Source organism: Neovison vison, chromosome 2 (assembly GCF_020171115.1).
Source record: "Neovison vison isolate M4711 chromosome 2, ASM_NN_V1, whole genome shotgun sequence".
In the NCBI taxonomy this organism is placed as follows: Eukaryota; Metazoa; Chordata; class Mammalia; order Carnivora; family Mustelidae; genus Neogale; species Neogale vison.
In genome coordinates, this window is record NC_058092.1 from 169,355,785 (window position 1) to 169,380,435 (window position 24,651).

At 38.9% G+C, this 24,651-nt stretch overlaps 1 protein-coding gene across 1 annotated transcript in view; it reads right to left on the bottom strand.

Moving 5' to 3' along the window:
* PCDH15 (protocadherin related 15) overlaps nt 1–24,651 on the bottom strand; it is a 546,308-nt gene that overhangs the window by 129,510 nt on the left and 392,147 nt on the right. The gene's annotated exons all lie outside the window — the stretch shown is intronic.

Below are 24,651 nucleotides of genomic sequence, written 5' to 3' on the forward strand. Positions count from 1 at the left end.
GCTAAAATGATGGTTAATTGTATGTCTCATCAAAGTTTTCATAGGAAATTGTGAAAATATCTTTCAAGGTCTTTGGGATTAAATTCATTGGATCTCTAGGTCTTTTCCAAATAGAATAAGGTGTTCAGTCACTGATGACTGGATGTAGGTTTGTGCTTCTAACTACTTTGAAGAAACTGAGGATATTTACATCTCTAGTTAACATGTTTTATGCTCAATGGGTTCATAAATTTGCCATCTGAAGAATTCTGGTGTAATGGTTCACCATTGGTTACTACTTAGTCTTTTACTGGAGACTAAGATTTCTAAAAGTGCAAAATTTGGCAACTCTGTGTGTAGAAAAGTAGGAGATGTGTAAGAAAGATATAAGGCACGGGAATGCATTTGTGTTGAAGGTAAAAGAAAGCGATTCTGTCCTAAATGAAACTGGTTGTTTGCAGAGAAATGGCTTGGGACAAACTCAGAATGCAAAACAAAGTTGTAGGTTTGTGAAGGGAAATCTTTGGAAAGGAATTTTCGGTGTGGTCAGGACAGACTAAGATTAGAATAGATGATATAAGTACATCAGTGTAAGACTGAAATTCTGCTATCTCTGTTAAAACACAAAGGTTTTCTTGAGTTGTTGGTGCTCTTTTTGGTAGAATGTAAACAGCTATTTTCTCTTTGGCTGCCGAGAAAAACCAGTTTCCATGTTTTGCCTTTATCAGGTCTTTGAAATCCCTAATCCTATTTATTAGGCAGGTGCCTTAAAACTTTCTAATGTTTTAACAAACTTCTCTAAGATTTAAGTTGTGAACACAGTCTTGTTGACTAATCAGACTTGTTTGGTAGTTACAGTCTGGTATAAGGTCATCACTGGACATTCTGGCTATTGAAGTGTTATGTGACACAGAAATAATGGAGTTCCTTTGTCAATTGCATCCTAATGAATTCTCATTAACAATGTCCATTTCTGAATTTTGTCATTTATAATTGTTCTTATTTGCTTGCAAAATAAGGTTCATCCTCCAGGAGTCTCATAAAAAGGACTTCTAGGACAAATACATGTATTCATTATCTTTAAGATCAAAACTAAAATGGGTAAAAACTTTCTAAACTAGCAGGGCTCCTGGATGGTTCCATCTCTGATAGTCATTTACCCTAGAAGCCACCTCCTACAATTTCAAACAAAGGCTTTAACCATGTAACCAACAGCTCCCCAGGTTAAAGAGAGCCTCAGAGCTCACTATGGGACTCCCAGGACTTACTTAGGACTGAGCATATAATAGGCAAAACCAGATGCTTGCTCAGCAGGACTCAAAATGATACTTCTCAGGCCCTGGATGCACTCAGCCAAGAGTTAAATGAAGTCAGAGAAGGAATTCTGGAGACTACTATTGCTCCACCATTTTGGATGTGAAAAATTTCCTCACATGTGTTTTTTTTTTAATATATTTTATTTATTTATTTGACACACACACACACACACACACACAGAAAGGGAGGAAGCACAGGCAGGGGGAGTGGGAGTGGGAGAGGGAGAAGGAGGCTTCCACTGAGCAGGGAACCTGATGTGGGCCTCAATCCCAGAAACTGGGGATCATGACCTGAGCCAAAGGCAGACACTTAATAACTGAGCCCCCAGGTACTTACACATGTTGTTTTTAACATTACAGTTAACTCCTGGTATGTGTCCCAATTAATAGGGAACATCTGTGATCAATTAAGATCAAGATATCCACAGATCTATTTGACAAAATTGGAAATTAGGGCTCTTATCTCATAGATGTGATCATAATTTAGGGCCTAGCACTTGTTTTATGCTCATCCTTTTGCATGTGCTGATGCACGGACCATTTGCGGGCCCCTGGACCTAGCCCCGGACAGACTCTAACTGTGGCACAGCACACCACCCCATTTCAGCAGGAAGCAACCAGAGCGGTCATCATCCCATTTGCTAAGGGCAGTTAGGGTTACTGTTCCAGGGAGAATGAGGAAATGATAGGTGGGCTAGGTAGGGAGGGATAGATATGGGGCCATGTGAACAGGCTCACAGAAATCCTAAAAGTATGGGCGCCTGGGTGGCTCAGTGGGTTAAGCCGCTGCCTTCGGCTCAGGTCATGATCTCAGGGTCCTGGATCATGGCTCTCTGCTCAGCAGGGAGCCTGCTTCCCTCTCTGCCTTCGGCTCAGGTCATGATCTCAGGGTCCTGGATCATGGCTCTCTGCTCAGCAGGGAGCCTGCTTCCCTCTCTCTCTGCCTGCCTCTCCATCTACTTGTGATTTCTCTCTGTCAAATAAATAAATAAAATCTTAAAAAAAAAATCCTAAAAGTATGGAGGCATGGGAAAGCCAGAGATCAGAGAATAACTGGAACCACCCTGCCCTATGTGTGTGTGTGTGTGTGGGGGGGTGTCTTTTATGATAATCACCTGTGACCTATAAAGAGTAACCAGACCCTGAGAAGGAAGGAAGCCCCTGAAGGTGTTGTCACGAGTCCCTGCTCAATGGTAGTATCAGTAGAAATGTTAAAGAGATTTCAGGTCCCTGGTTAGCTTTCTAAAAAGACCAACCCCAAAGGCCCTCGTTGCCAAAGGTTGCTGATCTTTTCTGAGCTACAGTTTCTCATCAATAACAGGGCAGTAATCATACATAGCCAACAAGATTAAACAAGCAATTATAAGTGGCTTCACCATTTCCCATATGACTCAGCTTACTGACGGTCAGGAGAGGGAAAGTATTAGCAACACTATTACCACCAGAAGGAGGAAGAATACCAAGGCCACAGAATTTAAAAATAAAATTTCCTTAAAAAAATTAAAATAATAAAATTTCTTAGCACTGAATTATAAAAAGAAATTGTTTTTGTATGGGATATTGTAAAGGGACCATCAAATAAGGTATTGGGAAATACACTTTTTTCCTGCATCTAGAAGAATTTAAGTAGTAATGAAATAATAGAAATACAGTAAAAGTGTCTTCAGTACCCATACTTTTGTTTATAGGACAAGACCACAATTTGCCAAACTCATTTTGAAAAGCTTTCTCTTTGAGAAATACAGACACACTATACAATATCTGACATAAAAATATTCTGACATTACAAGCCTGACATGAATCCTTTTTTCCTTAAATGCAGATTCATAGCAGAGAACAAACAGTTATACTTGAGTATACCGTTAAATAACCTTGGTATTTTTTTAAATGTACAGATAAAAAGTATACTTTAAGCCTAAAGCTATTTTTTAATATTTTTTTTGAGATTTATTTATTCTGGGGGGTGGGGTGTTGGGCAGAGGGAGAGAATCTCAAGCAGATTCCCTGATGAGCATGAAGCTCTCTGTGGGGCTGGATCTCACAAGCCTGAGATCATGACCTGAGCTGAAACCAAGAGTCAAATGCTCAACTGACTACCCAGGGACCACTAGCCTAAAGCTGTTTTATTTCAAGAGAAGCAATGGTTGATAACTCTGGTAAAATATGTAATTAAAGAGACCAAAAGAGGCTAACCAACAAAATGATAATGTCTTGGAAAAGCAATCTTCTAAGCACTTGAAAAGATACATCGACTGTAGTGATTCACGTCAGATAGGCAGTCTTGAATTATTGTGCATAACCCCAAACACACAACCAGAAAGAAACATGTTCTTGTTTCTTACATTGAAATAGTTAAAGAAGAATCCGGCAAGAAAAGATTAATAAGCCAACTGTGGTTTACTGTATTTTAATGGAAGAGAAGGAGGCTCATTCCTCTCTATTAGCATAGTTTTTCTGTGTTAGCCCCTGCACTAGCTGCTTTGTTTCCAGTATCTCTTTTAAAATCTTTTAAGTGATCCATGAAGTAGATACTGTCATTTTCAGATAAAGAAAGTAAGACTTAAAGAGTTAAGTCAATGCCTATAAGGGAGAGTCAGACTTTCTATTCAGGCATGGCTGAAATTCGTATCTAGTCTCTCTCCATAAGAACAACAACAAAAAATTTCTAATAAAAAATCAGGTGACTATCTTTAGAGACTAGAATATAGGCTTGCAAATGGTAGAAGTGAAATAAAAGATTTCTGAGTAGGAAGATAACTCTATTTCAGAGGGTGGGCTATTGTAATCACCTCTCCTACAGTTGGTCACAAGTGGAAGAAAAATGACCAATAATTTGAAGGATTTAAAAACACCTGTGACACTTTGCTGAAGGAGGGGGAGAGAGCATTTAAAATAATATGCTGAAGTATTTGAGAGCATGAACATTAGCCTCTGCTGATTAATGCAGAGAAAATACGGGCATCGTTTGAGTTTCCTATTGTTTCTGTAAATTAATGCTCACACAATACAAGTATATTATATTATGGTTCTGTAGGTCCGAGGGGTCCTCCTGGACTAAAAAAAGATGTAGGCAGGCCTGCATTCCTCTCTGTGGGCTTGGGAGATGGAGCTGTTTTCTTGCCCTCCCAGCTTCACCCACTGCCTCCCTCCCCTCCCTGGCTCTCATCTCCTTCCATTTCAAAGGCACCTATGACCCGTGGAGTCTCCCACCAGCATTACCCTCACACTGACTGCCCTGCCTTCTTTTACTTATAGGTACCCTTGTAATTGCATGGAGCCCACTCAGATAAGCCAGGAGAATTGATCCATCTCGTATCCTGAGTTTAGGAAACGTCCGGGAGCACTGTGCCATGTAAGGTGGCATAGCCACACACTCTGGGGCTTAGGACATGGGCATCTCTTGGGGGAGGGAGCATTATTCTGCCTAAAAAAAGGATATTGGTGATTTATTTAAAAATTTAGAATTCAGGGGACGCCTGGGTGGCTCAGTTGGTTGGACGACTGCCTTCGGCTCAGGGCGTGATCCTGGAGTCCTGGGATCGAGTCCCACATCAGGCTCCCAGCTCCATGGGGAGTCTGCTTCGCTCTCTGACCTTCTCCTCGCTCATGCTCTCTCTCACTGTCTCTCTCTCTCAAATAAATAAATAAAATCTAAAAAAAAAATTTAGAATTCAGGGAAGATACTATATTTATGAAACGGGAAAGTTTTAGGGTGCTTGGCAATGACAAATTCAGGAAAAGCCCAATTCTGTGATAATGCGTGCATGGTAATAACCAGAGCTCTTCTTCCTTTACAAACAGCATTACTGATGGCAGTCACTGAACGGCGGTTATGGACTGAGCTGTGTCTCCCCTACCTTCGTATGTTGAGGCCCCAATTCCTGATGTGACTGTAGATAGACATATAGCCATTATGGACATAATTAAGGTTACATGAGGTTACAGGGTGGGACCTTGGCCCAAAAGGACTAGTGTCCTTTTAAGAAGAGAGAAGAGAGCTAGCACACTCTCCTCCCTTCCCCCCACCTCTCTCTCTCTTTCTCTCAGTCTCTCTGTCTCTGCCCCTGACCCTGTCTCCATCCCCTGTGAGGGCACAGCCCAAAGGTGGCCAGGTATGAGCCAGGAAGAGGGGTGTCATCAGAAACCAACCCTGACGTCACCTTGATCTTGGACCTCTAGCCCCCATAACAGCGAGGAAATGCATTTTTGTTCTTTACACCACCTCATCTGTGGTATTTCGCTTTATCAGCCTGAGCACACCAAAGCAACGGTGACACTAACTCCTGAAAAGCTGAGATGTCTCTAAGCTAAATGCTTTTTGGTGCTTTCCTGCAATTTATCCCCATAATAACACTGTAACTGATTACCCCCATCTTATCCACACAGGGAATGGGGCTTGGAGAGATTAAACAAGGTGTCTAAGACTACACGACTAGAAGAGGTGGAAGATTCAGACCCAAACCCCTGCCAACGTGTACTCCTGACCATTTCACTTGATGGCCTCCCTTCAGTCTGGGTAATTTAAAAAACCCAATGTAATCCCTAAACCTCTCTAAAGTTTGTGGTTTATGGGGAGCTAGGACAGTCTGGGTTCACTGGCGTAAATTTTTAATTTATATTAAGGTATATGTACATTTACGCCTAAAACCACAGGAAGAACGAACAATTCACTAGGCAACGTCTAATGTTTCTAAGTCTTTAGAACTGTCCTGAAGGCTGAGAATACAGTGACAGAATGGGTCAGGCGAAATGAGTCTGCTTCTCCAGTGCATCAGGAAGATAGGTGAAAGACGCTGTAGTTAATCTGGCTTAAAATTAAATCTGCTCAGTGGAAGTATTTCTGTATATTCTTTGCTGAAGACATCCTTCATCCCTGCTTTGTGGGAACTTGGGGTAAAGTAGAAACACCATGAATTCAAAATGAGAAATCCTGGGGCATGTGGGTGGCTCAGTCAGTTAAGCACCAGACTCTTGATTTTGGCTCAGGTCATGATCTCAGGGTTGTGAGAAAGAGCCCCAGGTCAGGGTGCTCAAGATTCTCTCTCTCCCTCTCCACCTCCACTCCTGTTCAATCATTCACTCTCTCTCTCTCAAACAAACCAACCTAACAAAATGAAAAACAACAACAACAACAAAAACCCAGAAATCCCTTTTCCACATACTGGGGTTTTGAATGAATCCAGACAAGAAAAAAACCCTGATTTTCTCATCTATAACTTTGTTGAAAAACAATAGGCTTGTTTTGGTTATCAAATGTTACAACAGATGAGCATGTGCTTGCCATCATCAGAAAAATGTAAAGCAATAGAGTTGTTGTCACTAAAAATTGAAAAGAGTTTTGGCATACATGCTATTTTCAAAACATTTGCATAGTGAGTAGATTACATCAAAGTATATGTGAATACTTATCAGTACTACACATGTATATATGGGATAATTATATGTGAAATAATAAGAAATATATATATTGGATTCTGCCCTGACACAGAGCTCCTAAAACTCCTTGTCATTAGGTGTGCTTAGGAGCATGTTTTGTTCTAACACTTAGTCTTTGGCCTGTTTCCTGACACAGAGCTTCTACGGAATACCTAACTTCCTGAGTGACAGGAGCATCTGACATGGAACTTCTAAATCCGCTGGAATTCCTGGGTGAGAGGAATGTCTTTTGTTCTAATGAGGCCACTCTTGGTTGTCTCTGGGATGGCGCTAGTCACCAGAGAGCCCCAGTTGTCATTAGAAGCTCAGAACCATCAGGGCCGCTGCCCATTCTTTGGAGACTGCAAAGGGCCTAGAAATGGAATTAAGAATCTGTCATGCCTTTTATATGATGAAGCCTCCCCAAAATCCCCACCGTATGAGGTGTGGAGAGCTTCCGGATTATGAGCACAGATGTGCTCCCTCCACCAGGGTGGGTGGAGCACCGGAACTCCAGCGGCAGGAAGCTCCTTTCAGACCTCGTCCTCTGTATCTCTTCATCTGGCTGCTCATCTGTGTCCTTCATCATGTCATGAAACAACAACTGAAATTGTATTTTTTGAAGAGTACTTAATGACATAAAAATACTTTTGATGTAACACTAAATGGAAATACAAAGCCCAAGATTCTAAACAGAAAATGCATGACCAAAATGTGTGTGTGTATATATATGTTTGTGTCTGTGTGTGTAGCCCCAGGAAAAAAGACTGACAGAAATAAGTAAATTTTAAAAATATTCAGAAGTGTAGGATTATACATTATTTTCTTTATATATATATATATATATATATACATGCATATATATATATACACACACACACATACATATTACCTCTTATGTAGTAATAATAATTTTATTTATTTATTCTTAAAATATATTATTTATTTATTTATTTATTTGAGAGGGAAGAGAGATAGTCAGAGAGGGAACATAAGCAGGGGGAGCAGGAGAGGGAAAAACAGACTCCCTGCTGAGCAGGGAGCATGATGTGGGGCTGGATTCTATGACCCTGAGATCACAATCTGAGCCAAAGGCAGATGCTTATTGACTGAGCCACCCAGGCATCCCACAATAATACTTTTATAATGAAGAGAAACTTAGTATTAAAAATGTGGAAAGGGGAAATGGGAAACAAATTATGAAAAACACACTATTCACAGAAATAAAAAATCTTGAAAGAAACTTCATTGATTCCTTTGTATGTCTTACCCAAAATATCGTGTCTTCTGTCTAAAGAGCTTGGGGAGACACTGGGTACATCTCTACTTTTTCTGCATCGACAAGCTTGGGCAGATGCTAGTCAAGCATGTATTTTCCCCCAGAAATAAAATAATATTTTTTACTTGTTTTCTTGTTTGTCTTTAAGATAGTATCTCCCCAGGCACTTGTGACTTCCTTGGGAACACTTAACCAGAAGTGATGAATAAAGAGAAAGGTGACCTTGCCAAACATAATCTAATTACTCTTTATCTGCAGATCTTTGCTTCCCTCATTAGTCATCTGGTACACAACATATTTAATAATTAGCTTTTTGCAGATTTTAGAAGCCATTTAACAACAACAATTTAGTGCAACGAACAGGCTAATTTTAGTCCTTAGAAAGTACTTAATGAATACTTGTCAAATAGGGGTGCCGAGTCCCTGCACTATGTCATTACATGCAAGCATTATCTTTAATCTCTTCCAAAACTTCTCAGAGGATAAAATCATTTTTTGAAGCAACAGAAACTTATAAACTTTCAAAGGTTCAAGTAATCAGCTACTTAAACTTTCAAGCATCAGTCACAGTAAAAATGGAAGCTAAGTCTTTGTTATGATAGAACACGCAATCTCGTCCTGTAACTTTCAAGGAGCGAGTCTCTCTTCTAGGACTGTCCCCACACTGCCTCCCTGGGCATCTCAGTCAACCACAGCTAGGTCCTAAATTGATTTTTGAAAAAGTAAAGCAGAATTTTATTTTATTTTATTTTGTCTGTCATCAGCCTAGGTGCATCAGATTCCCCCCTCAGTCTCTTGACCTTAGCTTGAAGGTGTGTGATCCCAGGTGTCTTGATGGCATTGTCCCCAAAAGCAGTGTTTCGAGTTTCTGACCAAGACTGCCAAAGCTTACCTCGTACTGTGTCCTTCTTTAGATCCTCTTCAGCCTCTCCTTAGATTATGTAAGCCAACAAGTACTCTTCTGGTAAGTTCTTTTTAGTACAAGTCAGTCAGAGGAGGTTTGTTGCTTCTAACCAAATGACCATCACAAGCACAGTGGGGAAGAGTCAATTTAGTCCACATCAGAGAATGGGGACCATATCTTCCTACCTATACATAAAGTGTGGATTTTCCCTCTCCAAGTATCAAAAGACAGTGTTAAATGCAAATTTTCCATTTAGTGTTGCAAGACTTAAGTATGAAATTTTAGCATATTTTCTCCTTTGTCATCATGGATGATTATATTATTTTCACCGCTCTTTTTGGAAAAATATCATCTGGTTTTCTGTACATACACTATCCAGAGATCCATCAAGATAAGGGCATTCAAATCTAATGATGCCAAAAGTTGGCCTGACCATCCTTCTAACATGTCACAACCTACAACCACTGGGTTATGTGAAGAGCTTCCTGAGAAACATGAAGTCTCTGTATTATGATACGGGAGCAGATGAAGCACTTTTATATGTGATTTCAGCATGTGATTACAATATGTTGAAGGGTCGCTCAAATATATCACAGTTAGTAACAACAATACAAGCAATAGTGATAATAATTACTGTAACTTTTTAATTGGGTGTTTCCAAAGTTCTAATAAGTAATTTGTGGGCATCACTTTGCTCCAAAACCTTAGGAGGTGTAGGTATATTTATTCTGATAGAGTGTTGAAGATTCTAAAGCTTAAAGATGCTAGTAAAGATCAGCGATGTCTATGGAACCCAGGCTTATCAAAAAGCAGAATCAGGGATCTTAAACAATTCATCATATTAGACTTCCTCTGCTGTTTTGTCAAGTGTAAGGGCCTATTTAGCCAGAGAGATTTTATCTCGGTTGAACAGTGATTTTGTTGTGTATGCAGTAAAACTTAAATTGACCCTTCCCCTGCTCCCCCCGCCCCCTGCCTCCCCTCACCCAGGGGAACTTACTTAAAAGCAAGTCCAGTAAACCAGTAAAATATGGTCGATCAGTCCCTGATACAAGACCCTGATACAAGCCCAAATACAAGGGCGGGTCAGGTCAGGTGGAGATAACAGAGCCTGAATGCAGGGATGAGTCAGGCCAGGTGGAGACATCCAATCAGTGGGGCGGGCATACTGTCTCCCTAGCTACCAAGGAGTGGGGCCCTGCCTTTTGGGCTCCAATTCTGACCAAGGTGATAAGCTAGTTCAAATAGCTACTATGGGGTGAATTATAATTCAATTGGCCACCCGTGTGGGACCTAGCATGACTGTGCAGCTTTCTCTGTGTGTTACAATCTCATTGGCCACCTGTGTGTGGCCAGGCTCAACCACATGGCCTTTGCTCTATAAAAGTTAGTCTGTGAGGCTAGGAGTCATTCGCTCTCTCTGTAAGAGGCAGGCCCGAATAGTTGGTTTGATTCTCGATGCTTGGTGCAAAATAAAGCTTTGCTTGACTTTCATTTTGTATCAATCTCACTCCTTTGATCACAGACCTAACATCAAGGTAATTTTGATTTGGAATGGTTGCACTGGTCAATTTTATGTGTTACAACATTTTCCTTCATAAGTACTTTTTTACAGAAATTCTCTTTACCTCTGTTTCTTTAGTCTCATTTATTTCTCAGCATTTATGGAAAATCATCTAGTAGGAATTCTTCATAAATGAAATTGAGCTGCTGGACTGGTTAGAGTCTTTCCTGTGCATTTTAATAAAACATACATATGGTAATCACCATTAGGGAATTTTGATGCCAGCATATGCTATAAATTAATAACTGGAAACAGACTTCCAAAATTGAAAGTGACAACATTTAAAATAATGATTTCCTTTGAATTGTTTGTCTATAATTATTTTTAAGCTATGATGTAGGGGACTAATTAGGTACAAGATACCAAGACAGAGAAGGGGCAAGACTGATGAATTGAACTTATGAAATTCCTGGGGATAAAGAATGAATTAGCCTTGGAAGAAGAATTATCTACTAGACTTGCATTTTGAGTATGATTAAAAAGAATGACAGGCTAAATTTATGTTTTTTATCTCTGAAACCTAACATTCTCAGCATCAGCTTTTTAAATACGTATAATACATAAATTAAATTGAAAGGCATGCTTCATAAATATATAAAACTAAAAATCAGGGAATTTTAAGAATATACTAGGGGCACCTGGGTGGCTCAATGGGTTAAGTCTCTCCTTCGGCTTGGGTCATGATCTCAGAGTCCTGGGATCGAGCCCTGCATTGGGTTCCCTGCTCAGCAGAGAGCCTGCTTCCCCCTCTCTCCCTCTGCCTGCCTCTCTGCCTACTTGTTTGTGATCTCTGTCTGTCAAATAAATTTTTAAAAAAATCTTAAAAAAAAAGAATATACTAATTATGTCTGTTGTAGAGATAAAATCAGGAAATCCTTTACTTACTAAAATTTCCCTGTTTTCTTCCATATGCAAGTCTTCTCTATTTATTCAACATTAACCTTGTCACTGCATGGCCCAGCTAAGAGCCATCCATAGTAATCTCTCTAGATGCTATTTTCTTGAATATCTGAGTGTGATGTTTGATGTTTCTACCACCTGCTGCCTTTCTTGAAACCCCTCTGGCCTTTGGACAACATGCCATTATTACACAAATATTACTCCTGTTTCTGCAGCCTCTTCAACTGGCTGTTCCTTTCTCTCATTCACTGAATGAAGGGCTTCCCTTAAACTCAGTCTTTGCTGCTCTCCTCCCCTGCCTCTTCTTGGAAGGTACAAAGCCAGAGGGCCCTGGGAGCTCCTTAATTCTCCTCTTTGGGCAGATTAACAAGTAACCAGGTCATTGGATCTGGGTTGGTTCAGTGGATCTCAACTGACTACCCCCAGTCCAGGCTGCTTGGCTCTATCAGCCTCCTGTTTTAGGCCTTATTTCCCTGACCAGGAAGATCCACTGTTATGTGGTCAATGAATTTTTCCTTTTCCTCATTTCCAGATTCTGTTTACATATGTAGAATAGTACTGTTATGACTCCCCTGATTTTAGCACCTTTGATGGGGTGTTCAAGTATGTGCAGATTAAAGTTCTCTCTGTGGGTTACAGAAGCTGGAGAGGTAGTTTTTTTCTTTGATGCCTTTCTGCCTGATCTCCCCAATTAAACCTCATTTGCATTTATACCATGTGATGCTAGTGATCCTTTGCAAAATAATAACCCTTGGATTAAGTGGTCATTCTGTATGACATCTTCCAAAATCTAAAAGCCAAGTCCTGACCATCCTTCAAAAGTTCAGTTCTTTATTTCCAACTACTTTCTAGATTTAATTTATGATACCTGGCATCAAAAATATAAAATTATTCTTGATTTATTTCTTTCTCTTTATGGCAAGTCTTCGAGTCCTATCAAATTCTCTCTTACATATGTTCTACATCTTCCCCATCTAGCTGGCTGGTGATGGTTAATTTCATGTGACAACTTCATTGGACTAAGAGAAGTCCAGATAGCAGGTAAAACATTTTTTACTGCATCTGTGAGGATGTTTTGAGATCTGAATCAGCAGACCGAGCAGAGAAGGACATCATCACCAATGCAGGTGAGTGTCTTCCAATCTCCTTGAGGGCCTGAATAGTGGAAAAAGATGGAGGAAGGTGGAATTTGCTCTGGGGGTGAGCTGGGTCATCCATTTTCTTCTGACATTGGTGGTCCTGGTTCTTGGGCTTCAGACTCAGATGGGAGTTCACACCATCACCATTGAGCTCTGTTGGTTCTCAGGCCTTTGATTTTGGACTGGAACTATACCACCAGCTCTCCTAGGCCTCCTACCCGCAGACAGCTGATTACCGGGCTGCTCACTCTCCATAATCGCGTGAGCCCATCCCTTATAATAAATCTTCTTCGGTATCTTAATCAGTTCAATTTCACTGGAGAAACCTAAGCCCAATACTAATTCATGCCTAGATTATTCTTTTTTCTTTCTTTTTTTTAAGATTTTATTTTGAAAGAGAGAGCAAGTACCCAGAGGGAGAAGGGAGGAGAGGCAGACTCCCTGCTGAGCAGGGAGCCCAATGTGGGACTTGATCCCAGGACCCTGAGATCATGACCTGAGCAGAAGGCAGATGGTTAATGACTGAGACACCCAGGTGCCTTAGACAAATCTTTTAATATTCATTCTCTGTTCTTTCTCTCTCCAAGCTATCCTATGTGCTGATTTTTGTCATGTTATTTCCCTGCCCCCTCCCAAACAGACAAGAGAAGACTACAAACATTTATTCCCTTTATCAGTATTTTAAATAGTTGGGAAGATGTACACATACGGATGTACACACATACATGTGTGTGCACATACACACAGGGAACATCCTGAACATTCAGATTTCTGTTGTTTGCAGATACCTGAATTCATTAGGTTTTTGGGGAAAAATACAAAAAATGTATTTTTAAACAAGCATCTCAAGTGACTGTCAAGTGGCTCAAAGACCATGTTCTGGATGGTACATTTTTTGAACCGCTTTTGAATGTCTTCCTTGTTCTATTACCATTAATTCTCTGTTACCTCATTCTGCTCTGGACTCACTTTGTAAATTCCTTCCCCCAGCATTTCCTTCCAAGTTTAAATGCCCTGCCAACCCCCACATCCTCTGTCCTTCCCTCTTCTACCTGCCTAACAGAAGGGATTAGCAGACAAAATACATTAGCAGACAAAAAAACTGCTTCAACTAAAGTCTTCATTTCCCAGCTCGATCAATAAGTGATTTAATCTGGCACAGTAATATATTCTCTTTAAACTCAAACTATGTATTTTATGCTTAGTTTTAATCAAACTAATGCTTCTATGCTTAGTTTCTCTTTGCTTCTTTTAATCAATTAGCCACATACTTTTTTTGGTGTTACTGCTTATTTTTATATTTAGGAATCAAGTTTTCTTCACTAGAATACAAACTCTTTGAAGACCATGGTATCACCTTCCAGATTCTTCTCCACTTAGCATTTAGAAAAACACTTATGTCTTTCCAGTACTCAACATATGTATTTAATGTACAGTTTTATCATGATCCCTGTAGCAGTAATATAATGTTTCAGAGGCCATGGGCCTGGGTGGCTCAGTGGGTTAAGTCTCTGCCTTTGGCTCAGATCATGATCCCAGGGTCCTGGGATTGAGCCCTGTATCAGGCTCTCTGCTCTTCAGGAGTCTGCTTCCCCCTCTCTCACTGCCTGCCTCTCTGCCTACTTGTGATCTCTCTCTCCCTGTCAAATAAATAAATAAAATGACCATAGCTGTTGCAAGTAAAACAATCACTTAAAAAGTATTAGTCTGTTTGAAAATGTATATATATATGTATATACATATAGACATGAATATATTGCTCTAAAAGTTTATATAATATGTAGTTATATAAATACACCTCCCTCACTCACATATATACACTCACATATATAATTGCTTGACTTCCTTTGTTCTTACAGATCTCTCAACGTGTCTATTAATATAATTTAAGCTATTGTTCTTAAAAACAACATCTTTCTTGCATAAAAGAATTATAGTCTAGGTTTTCATGTCTTTTATATAAATTATCTCGGCTACATGACTTTTTTAACAGATTTTACTTATTTTTTTGACAGAGAGACAGCAAGAGAGGAAATGCAAGCAGGGGGAATGGGAGAGGGAGAAGCAGATTCCCCACTGAGCAGGGAGCCAGATATGGGGCTCCATCCCAGGACCCTGGGACCATGACCTGAGGCAGACACTTGACGACTGAGCCACCCAGGTGCCCCTCAGCTACATGACTGTAATCATGAACACTAGCATTAGTCTAAGAGTAATAATAATTACAAGAGGAACCACAAAGACTTACTCATCTGTGTCATGGAATCAAAAATAAGTGACACCTGATTTTAGGGTCTTAACACGGTATTCTGTATTCCATGCTGTATGTCTGTTTACCACTTTTATTTTGGAATGCCCTAGATTCTTTTATTTGGCCATATATCTAACAATTTATTATCACTTCATATGCTTAACTCATAAAGTGTCTTTGTAAATGTGATACAAGTCACAATCATTGAGAAGAAGAAGACTATTATGGTTCTATTAATTATTCCAGGTTCAGAATTACATCGATGTTGGCCCAAATCAATCATAACAAGATCTAAGAGTTAAGTAGAATAGGATTTTTAGTATAAATAATAGATGTCCAAAAGATAAAGCTGAGTAGATCAACAGAAAATGCAATAGCATTTCTTTGATAGAAAGCATTAGAGCATGGCATCAAACATAGCTAACCAGGCAAATTCTCTATCGCCCTGGCAAAGTAGTATTCCCTATTTCCCCCTGACATAGATGATATCCAGACCATGTTCCATACTACTCTCTCCTTTAGGATCCATCTCAAACTTCATATTCTCTGAGTTTCTGAGAAACTGAGGTACTACGAAATTGGGTATCACATCCTTGCCTTTGAAACTCACAGACTTGACATATTTATTTCCCATGTGACAGGGACAATGAGTGATTAAGGAAAGGTAAAAAACGAGATGAGTTTTTAAATGAGCTTCATAAAAGAATTACTTGGAGAACAAGAAGAGAGGGACCTTTTAAACAAAGGGAACAGTGTAAACAAAAACAGTAAGGTAGAGTCCTTGAGATTAGAGAAAATACCCCCATCAGTATGGAGACTGGGAGATGAAGGGACCTAGGAAATGCTAAGCAGGATGGAGAGCCCCCTCCTGTGGAGAGGATGACAGTTACAGAATGGCCATCCTACACATATTCCTTCCGTGTGGCACTTCTCTCCATATGCTTTTCATTTTTAAAATATAACGCTAAAATGTATTTTTGTGTAGTTAATGGGCAGTTACATCTATTTTTTTTCTTCTAAAAATAATCCATTGGTAAGTCTGTAGGCATGTTAAAGCTGGTCAAAGTAGAAACTGTCACTAAGAGAAGGGAATGTTCCTTTTCCCTTTGTTATAAGATAAAAATAAAAAAATCAATCTGACAGCCATCTAAATCTTTAGCAAAATAGTAGAAGGACTTGTACATCCTTGCTCTATAGAGAAGAGCTGACCCTGATCATGTTATAACAGAGTGTGGAGGGCCAGTGGACACACACACATTAACAGTATAAAGAATCAATGTATTTAGTAGAAAAATTCTGGTAATTTCCTGCCTATTTTTAGCAGCTGAGATAAATGGTACACTTATGTTATCCAGATAATTGCTTCCGTTTTCTATTTCTGGAAATGATAGCTCTATAATGTATATGACTTAACAGATTTCACTTCTGTGCGTAGTTTCATGTGCATTTAACAGAGCTCAGTTGGTCTCTGTTGAAATGGTATTTTTTCTGAAGCAAAGGATATACAGTTTCTACTTCATAGTTTTGGAATTTCATTATTAATCGGATGATTGTTGCTCTCAGAAACAGAATATAAGGTAGCAAAAATATTGTGAATCAGCAAATGAGCTCCATTTGAATCTCAATTTTTCAATTCTGCCTGGAAAGGCAAGGAAAATTAAATTATTAACTGTACTAATTAAACAAAAGTTCCCAAGAATAAAGAAATTATATCCACTGTCTTAGGCCCTAGGGCTTAAACTTAGGTATAAGTTAAGGAGAACAATTTTAAGCATTCCTAGGATTTTAGTTTTAGTTGACCATGGAATTCATATAACATGTTTTCCTCATGGGGGCGCCTGGGGGCTCAGTCAGTTAAGCATCTGACTGGCTCAGGTCATGATCTCAGGGTCCTGGGTCTGAGTCCTGCATTGGGCTCCCAGCTCGTGATCCCCCCCCTCCACTTTCTCTGCCTCTTCCCTTGCTCTCTCTCTCTTTCTCAAATAAATAACATTTTAAAAAATGTTTTCTTCATGGAACATTATTTTTTTCCTAATACATGTGGAAAAATATGTATTATAATCTGTACCCTCATTTAGAGGGGTTGATCACGCATCTTTGTTATTGGTTCAACAAATCACTTTTGGGGTCAAAGGAAGAATACTGCCTCAATGCACTTGGTTTCTGAAATGGATTTCATAAAATTCCATTACCATTTTTAAATCACATTCCCAAGCATAGCTATTTTGCACAATTCAATTGTTTTCTTGCACAGGTAAATATTTATTTCATTAAAAACATAATTGTTTCAACTGTTTATTTATATATACTTATATATACCTAGAATGTCAGAGACAAAAATCCAATAAAGGATATAATGGTATTAGCTTTCACAAAGTAGTCTCCAAGTTTTAAAGTAATAAAGTCTGAATACAGTTTCTAAAATCATGGTTATGTTTTTATAGAACAAATATAAGACCTTGAACATTCGCGGTTTTAGGACTGAGGAAATGAACATGTGAGATGCTGTGATGTTGTCACCCAACTTATATGAGGAACACTTTTTAAGTCAGTCAATCACAGCTAAAGAGTCATTAGCATTACTTGTCACAGACCTTCTGTTTGGAACCAGAAAATCCAAGGAAATGAAATGTATTACAAGCTTATACCCTACAGCAAAACTATAAAATGGAATCAATAGCGTTTGAATTGTTTTATCACCAGTTTAAGGTTTATCTTAATTGTCTTGTCACTTATCCTTGATTGAAAGGCTAGTTATTGAATCAAAACACAATGATCTATTCATAAAAGCTGGGGTTATTTTCTTCCACATTTATTTTTTTTTCTTCCACATTTAAAGATAATTATAATTTTACCATAAAAGAAGCATTGCACTTCAATTGTGGAACTGCATAAACCAAATTATACAGCAATAAGCTAGTTAAAAAGGTGAGTAATACTGCTTTTGCTCTGTGTAAGATGAAAAATATGGTGATGACTTTGTGGCAGAAATACTGACATCTGTTTCTGCAGAGGTTCTTGCACACAGGTCCCTTGGGGTCTCTCCAGGAACAACAATGTTCCACCCTGAAAACCCAGGAAGGACTGAGGCGTTCTGGGGAGATGGAGAATGGAGATGGACACAAAAGAAGACTCATAATGTTGAAATAATACTAAAAACATGAATGCCTTTGCATTTGTCTTTCCCTCATGAAATAAAGGTATTCATTTGGTCATTAATAATGCTCATTGAGAGCCAAGCAGGAAATATACAGATGTCTGACTGTTGGTTTCCTCTTGTCCCCTTAGTCGAAAGACAAGCCCGTCTCCAGCTTTTAATGTTTGCCTTTTACCCTCATCCAGGTGATCCCAGTGCACATCGACAAAAGCTAGCACTCACCCATGTCCCAAATCAGGACCTTGGGTAGCATTCTCCAGGTCTCTGCCTGCATAATTCTGCAGGAGCAATCTCCTTCTGGAGGCTCTGTTCCTGGCCTCTGCTCCAGCCATGGTAACAGCCTGTCTGCACTATTGCCCCCCTCTGGCCGCTCTTGGACACAGATACCCTGTGTCCCTGACCCGCGGCCCCTGTGGTCTCAGACATCAGTAACGGGAAACTTGAGATGAAGAGTTTGTACTCTCAGAGCCTCCTTTTCTGGAGATGGATGTGTCGTGGAGCAGAAGCGCAAACACAAGTTGACGACTTTTTCCTCCCAAAGGAATACTTCAGAGAAAATCACTGCTAAATCTCCCTTCACTTGATCGCTTTTCCTCTCCTTGGCAGTATGGGTTTATAGAGTGGTGATCTGCTGTGCTGTTTGTTTTATTTTAAATCTCTTTGACAACATCTATCTATCTCTTGCACATCTCTGTCATTTTAGGTCTGCTGTATCTAGGTCCTTTTTCTAAATTTCCAATCGAATATGGAGTTTCTCATCATTTCTAATACACAGTCACTAGTGGTGTTTGGAACTGTCCTTTCAAACTTCCTCTGCTCATTCTTCAGGGAGCTGATCACAGGTTGGGCTGTTTGAGAAGACATCTCTGATCATTCATGCGCTAGCTACACACTCTTCTGTGAACGCATCACCAGCAGCCACCATACCCCACGACAACGTGGCATTATGTTGTCACAAGTTGATGTGTCCTTCAGGCATTGAAAACAAGGCCTGAAACTAGCAAGTTCGTTTCATTATCTCTGGTCCTAAAATCCTAGAAAACACCTGGCACATTAAAAATGCTAATGTTCAATGCCAAGACACTGGAATGGTCTCGATGGCAAAGGAAAACAATTCTCTGTAAGGCCTGCACTCGTGACTGATATGCAAAGTCTAGAGCTTGTTGAATAGGAAGGAAGAAAAAAAAAAAAGAGAGAGAGGGATCTATCACATTTGTGGCTTATTGGGATACATTTTAGTTCGACTACTTTTGTTTTAGTACTAAGCTAATGAGCTAGTAGACCCATTCTCTTCATGATTAGCATGATTAGTTTTCCATTCTGGGGAAAGTTTGCTCTTTAAGAATGCTTTCTGGGGCGCCTGGGTGGCTCAGTGGGTTAAAGCCTCTGCCTTCGGCTCAAGGCATGATCCCAAGGTCCTGGGATCGAGCCCTGTATCGGGCTTTCTGTTCCGCAGGGAGCCTGCTTCCTCCTCTCTCTCTGCCTGCCTCTCTCCCTACTTGTGATGTATGTCAAATAAATAAATAAAATCTTAGAAAAAATGCTTTCTGTTAATTTGGGTTATTTTATTCATCATTCGTTCTTTCATTTGGTCATATATTTATTATAACTGCCCAAATGGCTAATGGAGTTTAACTATAAAAGCAGGTAAGGAAAGCAAAATATATCTAGAAACCCTGTATGAAAAATCTAAAGCACACGAGTGAAACCTTCATCCTAAACTTGGTAACAGCTAACACAGTATGAAAGCCTGAGAGGGTTAGAGAGCTCTCATTCTCTAAAATTCATCAACTATGAAACAATTCCACTGATTCAACAATTATTTCGAATATCCTTGGATTAAAATGTGTATTTAGGGAATAGAAGAAGATGATTGAGGCAAAATGTAATATCCGAATCTTCCCGAATCACGCATCATTGCAGACAGTCAGGGGTTTGAATGGCCAAGTGCTGGGGACAGGATACCGCGGGAGTCTTGCTCCCCCACGTGTCCTGCTGAGTGTGCCAAAATTGCATTGCTTGGACCTTTTTTTCCTACCAGGGACACAGAATTATTTACGCAGCTGGTAAATCTGAAAAGTGAGATAATGATACACAGAAATGCATAGCACAGTCCCGCCGTTTCTGGGATGACTGTTACTCTTATTTGCTATAAAAGTGGCAGAGTCTCCAAGCTCCTTGTTCCCTGCCCCCACTGTCGTCTACTCCACTTAAGGCAGGGCTGGCCTCGCCCTACACCCACCACAAGTCTGGAGCTCAGGGACCCATGTCATATGCTGTGTGCTACGCTGATACACCTAATACTTCTTGGTAAGTAATGAGGTCCTTAGTCTCTGACCTGCGAGTCTCTCTTATCAGCAGCCATGGAACTAAATTGTTAAAGTGTATAGTAATTTTTGTGGGAGTCTCTTGCTTCTAGGTCTCCTCAGTATCGCATGTATGTAATTAGGATAATATCCTAGCAACCAGACCAAAAACCCACAGATAATTTCTCCAGCTAAGTACCTGCAACAAGCTAACCTCCAAATCCCAGAACATGAGCAACAGGAGAAAACAACGGACAGAAACAAGATCTCTGTATTGTCAGCAAGTATGGTAACAGCCACTGTTTTTAGGGAAGCTGGGAGATGGCTAAGCATTTCTGTTGCCCTGAGAGCCAGTGAGTCTCAAAGTTGCCATTGTGCATTAAATGGAAATGTGACTAAGGTAATAGGAAAGCAATAAGGCAAAACTTTACACTATGGAGAAAGGGGAAACCCTGAGAACAGAATATAAACTGTGCAGGACAGGGACAGCAGGGCAAAGAGAGAGAGAGAGAGATTGTCCAATGAAAGTGGGAGTGCACAAACAAGAAGATTTCTAAAAGTAAAAGGTTATTATTTCTTCTTATCACTTTGTGAAAATAACTGAAAGAATAGTCTAGAGCTGGAAAAGCTGCCTTATCCTACCTTCCTTTTCTGAGTGTGGAACAAATAAATTCGCTGAAACATGAAAAATAGAAAAGAACCATGGTCAAAGTCCACACGGTTAAAAAAAAAAAAAAAGAACAGTGATCAAAACAATGGCTCTTAAAAAAATAAAGGTATTTGAAAAGAATATGCAAACTGTACCTTAGTATGTTGAAACAAATTAAAATAGTTTATGAAAAAAAGAGAAGTCCTGTAGGAAAAACATGTATCAGAATTTAGAAAAACTCATAAAGTAAAATCTTAAAAAAATCCAAGTCAATGAAGAAAGATACTAATGAGATAGAGAGAAAGATATAAACAATAGGAAATGATTCATTACTTGCATAGTTGAAGTGTCCTATGATGAAAAACAAGTTAATAAAATAGAAAAAAAATTAGAATTCAAGAAAAATTTTCTGAAATAAGGTTAGAATGCCTATACTATCTATATAGGCAGAAAATCACTCAGAATAGCCAAAATGGAGAACATTCCAATAAAACCACTGAACTTTAAAGAAAAAAAGAGAAATTCTTTGGAAACTCAGAAGTAAAACCAACTTGCATTGGAAAAGAAATCCAGTTTGTCATTATATTTTTGGGCAGTAGTATTTCATGGGAGTAAAAAATGGACTGAGATATTTAAGACAAAATCTTGTTTGTTTGTTTGTTTGTTAAAGATTTTATTTATTTATTTGAGAGAGAGAGAGAGACTGAGAACATGAGTTGCAGAGAAGGGACAGAGGGTGAGGGAGAAGCAAACTCCCCATGGAGTGTAGAATCTGACTCTGGGCGTCCTCCCAGGACTGTGAGATCACAACCTGAGCTGAAACCAAGAGTTGGATTCTTAACTGACTGAGCCACCCAGGAGTCCCAAGGCTTTCATATCTAGCCAAATTTACATTCAGTTTTCGGGTCCACAGATAAACTGTCACTAATGCACAAAAATATCGGTAATGCTATTCTTGTAAGCCTAATGTGAGGGGTCTACCTCAGGACAAACTATAGACAATTGTATGACTGATTATCTTGTAGATATTAACAATCCTTCTTCAGATGCAATGTGTGGGAAAAGTAGATGAAGCAGAAACATTGTTCACAGTAGGAGATACACAGTAGGGGAAGGGCCAAGTGGATTATGTAAAGTAAAAGTAAGAGAACAAGATCAAAATCTGGCCCACACATTGTTCTGGCAAATAGAATTTTGTCGGAGGGGAGCCTCACCCATTTGCTTAGTGTTGAAGAACAACTCGCCATTTTGTTTACAGATCATATCTCCTTTCTTTTCAGCTACCACAGGATTGAGTAGTTCAACAGAGACCATATGACCCATAAAACCAAAACTATGATTTCGGTGGCCACATTTGGAGTATGACAGTGAATCAACGTGTTACTTTGAAAACCAGGAAATAGAAGGAAAGAACCAAACATTTTTTCCTCTCTTTACTATAGAAGGAGGACCTCAGGGTAATCAGATATTCGATGCAGAGAAGTTTCTTTTTATGGAAATATTTGGCTACTACAAACAGAGGAGATGGAAGGACAGAATTAGTAGATAGGACTTGACTACTGGTGCCGGTGGCTATCAGGAAAGGAAAGTCATAGGGACTGGCATGTCTCTCTGAGGAAGCAGTGGATATCACCTATAACTTATTTGTTTAAAAAAACAACCTAAATCTAACCAAGCATCTAGCTCTATCATTTTACAGGAAATAAAGGAGATAAAGAAAAATATGAAATGACCCCTTAGAAGTGTGCTCATTGAAACCTGGGCTTTAGAAATCTCATTTCTTGAACAAAGAAACATAAAAGGAAATTAAAAGATGTGGTGGGAGGGAAGCCTGTATTTTAAAAGAGACACTTGAAATACTTTTCAACCAATTGTAATATATAGACCTTATTAGGATTCTGATATGAATATATTTTTAATAAAATATGGACTGGATATTCATTGATATTGAGGAATTTTTATTAATTTGGGAGGAGTAATAATGGTGTTATGAATAAGTTTTGAGTCCTTATCTTTAAGAGATACATATTCAGATATCTGAAGATGAAATATTGTGTCTCTGATGTGCTTCAAAATAATAAGGTAGGGAATGATGGAGAGCACCATTGGTTAAGTTGCGTAGCTGACACTTGAAGGTTCATTATGATATTCTTTGTAATTTTATGTATGTTTGAAATGTCCATACTAAAAGATTAGAATGTTTTAAAGATTTCTAGTGTCAAAGTTTTGAAATGAGTTCTGAAATTACTCTATTTTAATTATTAAATTGCATTTAAATATTAAATCCAGTCACAACATAGTTTTGAAACTTAGTTTGAAAATGAATTTCATTAACAAATTGTTGGCAAAGAAATTACAATAGAACACTTCTTCAATGAATCAAAATTCTTTTGTTTATTGATTTTATTCATGTGACATATGGCAGAGCTGAAGACCATGGGACAGCTAATTCTAAAGGAGAGATAAACCTTTAAACAATTAATTAATTAATTAACCCAATTTACATAATGACTTTATTTTTTGCATAGCTAATGAACTAGGGATTCATTATAGGCCATAACAGTCATTGATAAATGAAACTGTTTTAAATATGTGAGTTTGTAATTCAGACTCTAGAGGCAAAGGTAAGTCATGAAATGTTGATAACAGTATTAAAAGCTTCAGGCATTAAACAAACTAACATTTAGCTTTCAGATCTCATGCTCTTCTGAAAAGCTACTTCACGCATCTGCTAAATGGTCTCACCTCTCCACACACACTTGGACACATGTAAGTATACATAGGTATATTAGCTAAATTTTATTAGCCTAGATTAAAGTAATGAGAACTAGTTATATCATATTCACATATGAGATATCGATATGTCTTTATTCCTAGAAATTGGAGCTATTTCCTGAAAAACGCCAAGTTCGACAACCTCAATATTTAGCAGATTTTTCTTTCTAAATACAACTGTTCATTTTTTTCAAAGAAGGATGCCAAATATAGTTTTCTAATAGTTTCTGTATTTCCCAAGTTGTAGTAAGGTAGTCTGCATTATGTCATTTAGAACTACTCTAACCTCTTGACTCCTGGTTTAGTCAACTCAAATGACAATTTAAAGGTTTCTCTATATTTTGTAAAAATAATTGTCTACAGTTTAAAGATGTTAAGAACTCAGGAAACTGGCCTGATATTTCTTAAATAATTACGCAAGTGATGAATAATCATTGAGGATGACATAATTCCCTTAATTTCAAAGTCATACCATGTATATCTGATTTTTTCCAAATGACTTGGTTGTACCTTTCTGAATAACTGTGTAGCCCTCCACACTATATCAGTGAGTGAGACTTGAAAGAAATAAAAAAGGAGTGATAACTTTTAGGATCATCAATTACTGTGCTGGTAGAGAAAATTCTAGGGCACATCTCTTGCCTTTTCTATCCACCTTTCTCTTCTTTCTTCCACCTCCTGGGTTATGTGGCTCTGGCTTTACGCCTGTACCCATGCTGGGGTTCTCATAGGCTCTTCATTCCCCCCCTCCCCTTCTAAAGATGCTGATTGTTGGAGTGTTGGTGTACAATGTCCAGGAAGGACCCCAGAATGAAAGGAGCCTGTTTCAGAGCCTGTTTCCCACTTCACGCTCTCTCTGAGCCTCCATTCCACTAACAGTTAAGTTCAATTTGGTTTTCTTGGGTCTTCTAAATTCTGAAAGAGCTGGTGTGATTATAAAAAGATGAACTGCCCAAAGTGCAAATAAGTATTACCTCAACAGACAGAAAGGAACAGTATTTATCTTGTTATTAGTAG